Consider the following 9,633-nt stretch of genomic DNA (forward strand, 5'->3'; position numbering starts at 1 on the left):
ACAGGGAACTTTTAATTTAAAACCAAAACACAAAATAAAAAACTTAAAAATAAATAAACTTGACAAAAAAAGCATTTGCAAGCAAACAAGCAAGCATGAATTTTATTGGCAAAAAGAGCTGTTGACCTGAATCAGTGCTTTGTGGGGCCACCAGGAAAAAATACATGGAATGAAAAACTAGAAATTAATGAAAAAAAAGAAAACAAAGAAAAACAATAAAAATTGGTTCGCCAAATGTATAAATGAAATAGCGTGTTAATGTATTAAAACTAAATTAATAAAAAAGATACAAAACAGTCAGAATATATCCAAAGTATAATCATTTTTTAAATCCATTCAAACCAGACGACAGTTTTAAACTCACATTCGGAAAGCTCCACAAATTAACACCGTAAACAAAGTTTGAAAATAAAACAGTACAAAATGGTCAAGCATAAAACTCAGACGTGTCTTGTTAATTTATGAAAATAAGTTATTCAATTTAATCATTCTGTAAAAAATTGTAGAATTCGAAATATATATACATTTTTAAATCATCATTTGAGACTGTTTAAAATAATAGATAAGATGAGTGTGAAGACAGATAAAATTCTAATAAAATTATTTTAAAATTTTGTAATATAAGATAAAAGGTGACTTGACGTTTTTCCCCGAATAATTAAACAAAACATAAAATATGGATAAATAATTGTATAATTTAATTATATAATTCTGATTTTGTAAGGAAAATTAGATTTCAATTTGTTAATTATTCCTGAGCTATTGCTGCAAATCGTCATACCTACGAACTTTACGAATACGATTAAAAAATTATAATTTGTGAAAATTTTTATAATTTTAGCAAGACTAAACAGCATACATTCGGTTTTTAAAGTGGTAATATTTAATTCATTTACAAACATCCAGGAAGAAATAATTTCTAGCTCTTAGTTCAACAATTGTATTAAATTTATTATTAATTTTCCGCGAATAAGGATAATGGTGTGTTCTGCGTACAACATACATTTTAGCACCAAGGACGTTACAGTTAAATCATTAATAAAATTGAATAAAAGAGGTCCTAACTCCCGGAATTAAATCTTGGGATACACCAACATCGGTATCGAAACTCTTTTACGAAAAATGTATTGATACTGGTCATTGATGTTGTTGTCAAAAAATCTGATAAAACGCATACGAACTATTTTTCTATAATTTTAGAAAAGGTAGATGTCAAAGAATTTGATCGATATTTAGAAAGATTATCACGAGGACCATTTGTATATCGGAAAAACTTTTATTTTCAAGCAATCGGAAAATATACCTTGTGATAACGAGAGATTGTTGCAACGTGATGAGTTTTTGTTACAAGAAGTGAAAACATTGTTTAACTAGAAAATTTGATGAGAAATTGTTTTCCTAAGTTGATGAATTATTCAAATTGCCAAGTACTGTTTTTATTTCATCTTCTGTAACATTATGCATGAAAAAACTGCCAGGATTTGAAGTTGGTAATAAGTTGTTGCAAAAAATTTCTGCCTTGACAAAAATTTTCAACATTTGGTGGGAGGGACAAACGAGCGTTGTAAGTAAAAATAGGGAGATGATCTGAAAAATCCGAATAAAATTTTCCAGATTTATGATTAGAAAAGTTGCTTGCGACGATATTGTCGATGAGTTTAATGTATTTTCTGTAATTCGAGTTGGATCGTTTATTAACGGGAGAAAGTTAATTGAAAAAATGTTACAATCCGCCTCTAACCAGTCAGTCAATATTGAAATCACCAGTTACGTAGATATTTTTATATCGTGATTTCATCTGGACTTTGTCCACAACAGTAGTGATCGAGATTTTAATTGGGTTGACAATATACAGCGAATACAAGGATGTTGGGTGACTTTTTAACAATTATTTTGATAGCCTTTATTTCTAACACTGGATTTTTTTGCTATTTGCTATTCTGTTTGAAATTTTATAAAATTTAAACAAACGTTTGTATTTTGTTTCATTTTAACAATCGTTCTTAACAAAAAAATTCACACACGCCGTCTCCTTTGGTTTCTATTTCCAAACACAAGTGTTCAGTGGCGAAACTATACCAAACTTTCAGGAGGGTGGAAGGCAAATAAAATACTTATGTTGCAGCATAAGATACAACTTAACAAGCACTCGTTCGAAAACAAGACAAGTTTATTTTCCAAACAAGGTGTTATATCGAACAATAGTAGATTTTCAGCTTTCACAAAAATTTTGCGAATGTCATTATTGTCATTTTGTCGATAATTGTTTAAAATTAGCGCCATGTCAGAAACTTGTTCAATGAACTGAAAAGTATCTACATGCGGATTCTGAAGAGCTTTTGAAATAGGTTAAATTAACGTACTGAAACGAGCACATATACACAAAGATACTACAAATTATGATTGATTAATAGCGACCAAAAGCTGTTCTGCTTTACTAGCAGCATTTGCATCACTCCAATTACTAATTTCTTCCATTGTGACCTTGATTGTCGGATATAATTCAAAAAATTTTATTGTGGCTTTATGACGTTCCACCCATCGCGTGTCACATAATTTTGTTAGTTTCTGATGATTACTACCAGACTCTGAAGAACTTTCAAGATTTATTTGAAAAACGTAAGCTCTCTTTGATGATTCACAAATAAAGTTAATTGTCTGCTTGATTGTACTTATACAATTTGTGATTTCTTGAATTTTGGATGCATGTGCTATTTCTAAATTTAGAACATGGGATGCACAATGTGTGTACAGAGCTTTTGGGTACATGTTTCTTACATGGGCTTGCACTCCATTTATTTTTCCTGCCATTGAACCACATCCGTCATATCCCTAACCTATCAATTTTTAATATCTATCCCTGCTTTTTTCAATGTTTCAATCAAAATCTTAGCAATGCCTTCATCTGTGGTATTTTGAACTTTTTGAAAACCAATAAAGCATCTTTAACAGTCATCTTTAACAAATAAAGCATCTTTAACAAATCTTAAAATAATTGTCATCTGTTGATTAATAAAAAAATCAATAGTTCCATCACAGAGCACAGAAAAGAATTCAACAGCATTGACGTTATTTACAACATTTTTTCTCATTAAATAATGAGTTGCTGCTATACTTTCATTTTGTATCTTCCAACTTAGATAGGTTTGTGAACTTGAAGTTTTTTGCAGATGCCATTTTAGATTTTCACCATAGATTGTGCTCTTGGCCAGCTAATAAACGTAGCCTTTTGCATGCTCTGAAATTTCCATCGTTCTTATCTGTTTACTCGGTGGAAAATGGTCCTGAATCGCGATGACCACGTAAAGCAATTTCTTGCTTTCCACAATGATGCACTGTTTCTACAATAGGTATTAGACGTCTGCGATTTTCTTCAATCTGCTTTTGCTACTCATTATGCAATTGCTTTTCAATAACACTAAACCCTTGCTCATAATGCCTCAAAAAATCTTCTGAAATTTTTACACAGTTCTGATGATACAACTGATATTTATGTTTGTGATATTGGATAGGTTTTCAAAAGCTTCAGTGTAAATACTTTTTAATTTTGTATGTTTTTCAGTGTTACTTGCATCTTGAAAATTATGAAAGATAATCAAACAATAGTAACTATACTATACTTACACAACCTATTTATCTTTATAATTACAACGAACGTACGTTTGTGACTGTTGCAAAAACCGTTGTTTTTAATAAATTCATACAACATATATTTTAAACTAATTCATGACCCTTGACCGAATCTTCTTTTAAAAATTTTTTTATATTTTGGGGAGAGGGCAATTGCCCCCAATGCCCCACCCCCTAGTTGCACCACTGTAAGTATAATTTACTTCACATTATCATCGTTTAGTCGGGTCTCTGTGATTGCCAACAAATTTATATTAATGCCAATATTTTCAATTAAGATTTTTAGTCCATCAATTTTATATATTATAAACTTTGAGAGTTGATATACAACAGGTTAAAATTAAAATTGGATAATGGTAAAATAATACTTATTATAGTATTATAGTAATAATAAGGCGATTTTTTAAACAGAAAAAAATTTCAGTCTCATAATTAAGCTCTGAGATAAAATTCGTAACGCAGTTGTCATCCGTTGATGATGTTGAGATTAGAATGTTTCTTTTTCTCCGCCGGTTTGTTAAAAATCCAATCCATACCCTATATAAGTGATCCAATCGCGTGGTATAACACCTGACGGCAAGATGCTTAAATTTCGAATTTTGCCAAAATCAATTTTTCGATGCAAATTTTGAAAAATGTTGATTTGGAATCCTCGTTAAGTTTTTTTCTCGCTGTTCTGTTTTTTTTTAAATTGGATTGCAGGACAGAACATCAATATCGTAAGTTTTCAAATCACCGATTACATCATCTCCTGCACATTCTGCCACATTGCCGAGACTAAGATAAAATTTAATATGATTTATTAGCTTGTAGCGGTAACATTTTAGTGATTTATCAGCTCTAATTTTTTACCAATTACTTTGTGATGTACTGTAGATTTAGTTCAAAATTGCGTTAATTTGTAGTTGGTAATTAATGTTGCTGTGACCGCTAACGTTTGAAAATGTTTTTTTAAATTTATTAAGAACAAATCTGTTTTTTGTATATAATACTAAAAAAACTAAAGTTAAAGAACTAAAGTTAAAAAATCAATATTTTAATATATATATAAACCAGTAATTATATTTTTGTAGAAAAAAGAAGTGAACAACAATAATATAAATGAGCAGAATACCAAATGACTACTAAATGAAATGAGAAATGAGAAGCTAAATATGATCAACAATCAAAGCTAAGCGATGGCACGTTTGATCAGGCAACATTAAATAAGACTGCTAAATGAGACAAAATAAACAAACAGAATAGGCCAACATCTATTTTGATAATATATACATATATATATATATATCAAAAATTTTATGAAAAGTTTGGTAGAGCAGTTATCTTAGATGGCTGAGTTGAAAACTAATAAATCTAGTTTAGGAATTAATCAAACTTAACCAAAAAAGTGATGATAATAGCTACGATATGCATTGTAAACCTTTTTCCTTTTGAGTACAGCACATTTTCATCCATAAGAATTGAAATAACTTTTGAGGCATACTTTTTGCTGGTGCCCAACCTGTTTATCATACCTTTCAATGAAAAACTTTTAGATTCTTGACAAGCTGTCAAAGCTCTTCTTTTCAAGCATATTACCTTTTGTTTTTATATAAAGAATGTAACGAAATTGAAAACCGCCAATCACAATTATTACTTTCAATGCTTCTTCTGACAATCCATTCAATGTTTCATCAGTGGCCAAAACATTCAAATCCTAACAATATTGAGAATTACATAAAAAAACATTTTCCGTTATGTAAAGCATACGAAATGTTAACCTTATTAGAAAAAATTAATAAGCTTAACATTTCATAAAAAATGTAAAGATTTATTTGAAACCATTGTATAAAAAAATTCCCAAAAGAAAAGCTTTAATATAAGTTTAAAAAATTGGAAACTCTCTAATTAACACTAGCATGGTTAAATATTTTAAAAGTAATATATCCTGTAATGATTGAAAAACTTAAGTATTTATAATAAATGCCCTTAGAATGTTGGACGCGGAAATCTCCCTTTGGGTCAATTTTTGTAGTCAATTTAGAATTTATATTTAATGAAAAGGGAGAACCAACTAACGTTATTGGTAACAAATTGTCTTTATTTTATTTATAGCCATAAAAATTAAAAAGTTTGAACATTTTGTTCATAATAAAATTCCCCCAACAGAGAAAGTGGAGACAATCGCCTCCTCCCCTCTCTTCTGTAGACGCCCCTGTTCATAAATATGTTTTAGTCGACTTTTACATTAAATGGTTATCAAGAAAAAAAAATATAAATATAAATAATTGTAATAAACAAAATAAACATATAAAACAATAAACAAACTTTTGTAGTATTGACACAAAGATTGCAATAATGCTTCTCTGGACACTCATTCTCGTGATGAATTTGAAAGCATTCCCCGTGTTGCCAAAATTCACATTTTTCACAGCAAATCATTAAGCCATCTTCCTGAATAGAAGTCATCACTTAATTTTAATTTCAAAAAATTAAATAATAAAAAAGACAAAATGGTAATACTTCAGAATCACCACAAGGACATTTTACAAAACAGACAGCTTTTTCTAAAAAAAATAATAAAAAATTAAATGTAATTTTTTACAAAAATAATGTAATTCAATACACAATAAAAACATTTACATTAACATTTAATAAGTACATTTAGCTGTTCTTAGGCTTATTCTAATTCATTTTATAAATTATAAATAAAAAAGATCGCTTAAAATTCTGTAGAACAATTAAATTACTAGATAATTTCAATAATAATAGACAGAAAAATATATAATAAAAAAGGTGATTCCACGTTGCAATCTACTGTCATCAACAAGGATTCGAAAAAACAAAGAAAAGCTTGGGCAAAAGTTGGCTGAGAGACCTAACATCCCCAGTACAATAATAAACGTTTCTAGATTAACCTTTGGTTAAGATGGCAAAATTATTAGCTCAAAAAATTGTACGATTGCTATCGACAACCGAGCCACAAGACCTATCCTAATAGGCGACCTAGTTCCACACCAACGACTTTAGAAGTACATTTACATTACGAAAAGGCATTGGAGTTACAGAATCTATTCATGGGGATATCAACAGGATAGTCCGTCTGGGAAAATTGGCATTTGAAGAGTCGTTGCTCACAGCGAATATCATCGTCGAATGCATTAATCGGTGTTGATTTGTTCATATAACATTGTTTTAAGATTGATTCAGAGAAACGTATATTTAGCTGAAACAATATAGAAGCAATTATGGAGAATGAACTCCACCACTGGGGCTGCAATCCAGCAGAGTTCGGTGCGGGTCCCAAGTCCGAGTAAAGGAGGAGGGTTGACAGGAGCTTGCTACACTGTTTTAAAAACGCTACAAACACGATGGTAAACACAACAGCAAATAATTATATCAGCTCGGTCGTCGCCCGGGACAACAAGGACCGCATTGCAGCCTTGGGGACTAGGAGCTACAATAAAAAGTTTGTTACTGAGTCCCAAAGAGGTAAAATGAAGATGAAATTCACAGTTGGAATTTGGAATGTGAGGCCACTGTGGCAAGCTGGAACATATGCGATGCTGAAAAAAGCTTGAGAGGTTTAGATATGATGTGGTTGGTTTGTGTGAAGTTAGATGGACAGGAAGAGAATTGAAGAAAAGAAAACTGTTATGGTTAGGAAGAGAAACTGAGCATATTCATGGAGTGGGAATGATTCTTGGAGAGAAAGCAAGAAGAGCATTAATTGAATACAATCCAGTAAATGACAGGTTGATGTATGCTAAATTCAAAAAATATCCAAGAGATAGCATTGTGATAGCTGCTTATGCGTCAACAACAAATCATTCGGATGATTAAGTTGAAACTTTCCACGAAAAACTGGAACAATTATTGAAAACATTACCAAAGAAACAGTTAAACAGTTAAGAGGAAAACAAAAAAATATGTCAGAAAGTAAAAAGATTAAGACCAAAAAGACTGTAATAATTACAGATCAATTGCATTAATTTGGCACTTATGCAAGATCATGCTGACCATCATAAAAGAACGACTGGAAAAGGTCATAGAGCAACATTTGCATGAAAAAAAGCAGGCTTCAGAAAGAACAGAAGCACGATCCAACAAATTCTGATGTTGAAACTGCTGATGGAGGATGCAAAAGTAGCGGTCAGACAATTTACCATTGCTTTGTTGATTTTAAGAAAGCGTTTGATTCTGTCTTGCATGAAGGTTTGTGGGCAACATTAGAAAGTATCGGGACATTAGAAAAGCTGGTCAAAGTACTGAAAGGACTTTATGAAGAATCAAAAATGTCGGTAATAATTGGTACAGAACTTAGGGATTGGATAAAGGCAGACATTGGAAGCAGACAGGGCGATCCAATATCACCAATACTATTCATAGCATTGCTAGAAAGAGCAATGGAAAAAATGGAAAATTCGGAATTGGGTGGAATTGACATAGGAAAGAGAACTGTCAAAAATCTCAGGTTTGCATACAATATAGACCTTCTAGCTTCTAGTGAAGAAGGTCTACAGAAACTAATTGAACTAATACATGTTGGTGGAAAAGATCACGGGTTGCATATCAACAAAAACAAAACGAAGGTGATGATTACGGGAAAAGGCAGAAACAAAGCGGAATTTCAGATAGAATCAAAAAAACTCGAACAAGTAGACCGGTTTCTGTATCTTGGCAGTCTTATAACCTGTGGCAACAACTGCACGAAGAGAAATTAACAGAAGGATAGCAATAGCCCATGGAATGTTTGCATCATTGAAGAAAATAAGGAAAAGTGGAAATATATCTATAAAAAAAAGTTGAGAATGATAGAATCTTGCGTTTTTTCGAGTTTCCTCTATGCATTTGAGACATGGATAATAAAGAAAAGAGACAAAGACAGATTGGAAGCATTTGAGATAAAATGTTACCGAAATTTTTGGGAATCAGTTGGAGGCAGAAAGTAAAGAATGAAACCATTACAAATCAACTTGGAAAACAGAAAAGTGTATATGACAAAGTCAAAGAAAGAAAATTGGGATTTTTTGGACACATTTGTAGAATGAGTGAAGACAGATTGATTAAGGTGGTACTAATGAGGAAAAGAGATTGGAAGAAAAAAATTGGTAGACCTGCAAAGAAATGGATAGATGACATTATTGAATGGACTGGTGTTGATATTCTGAATTCAATAAAACTGGCCAAAGATAGAAAAGGTTTTAGGGAAGAAAAAAGAAAAAATTAAAAGTAAAAAGCATGCTTAGATGTACACCATCAGCCTCGATGATCCCTCGATGGACAAAGGAGGATCATTGATTGATTGATATACTGATTGATTGATATGGAGAATGATGACGTGAAACGCGTCCGAGTGACAATCGTGGACAACACGAAAATAAAATTAGACAGCAAACCGGAGGAGCGAGAAATGTACATGACCAAACCAACAACAACTATACAAAATACTAACATCATCACTGGAAAAAGCCTTGAAGAAGTCAATGCAACGGGACTTATTCCAATCCGGGTGTTAAATGTAGCGAAGCACTCCGTCAAAATCATGAAAGGACCACGACTTCTACCTAAAGCTAAAAGAACGGGAACAACAAAAACTCGGCATGACTCGAAAGGAAATAACACAGGTTTCAAAACCCATAACCTGGTGTGTTTATACAATCCACAGCGCAAAAAAAGGAGATGCACGAAACTTCAAAAAAATGTGGATGGTCCGTACAAGGTCATTAACAGGATAAAGAACCTGGATACAGGATCAGGATCTTTTGACATCTAGTGCATTTCTGTAATCCACGAATAACCAAGTCCGTGAATAAGGCAGTTGTGTTTATCTACCAGAAATCAGTGAACCTACCGTAGATAAAATAACTTGACAATTTACAACAATATATATATATATATATATATATATATATATATATATATATATATATATATATATATATATATATGCATATATTCCGTGTGAGTGTAGAATATATAGAGAGCGCTCCCCCGCGCTCTCACACTCACACTGAGAGTCTG

The sequence above is a fragment of the Helobdella robusta genome (assembly GCF_000326865.2).
Source record: "Helobdella robusta unplaced genomic scaffold HELROscaffold_2, whole genome shotgun sequence".
Lineage (NCBI taxonomy): Eukaryota > Metazoa > Annelida > Clitellata > Rhynchobdellida > Glossiphoniidae > Helobdella > Helobdella robusta.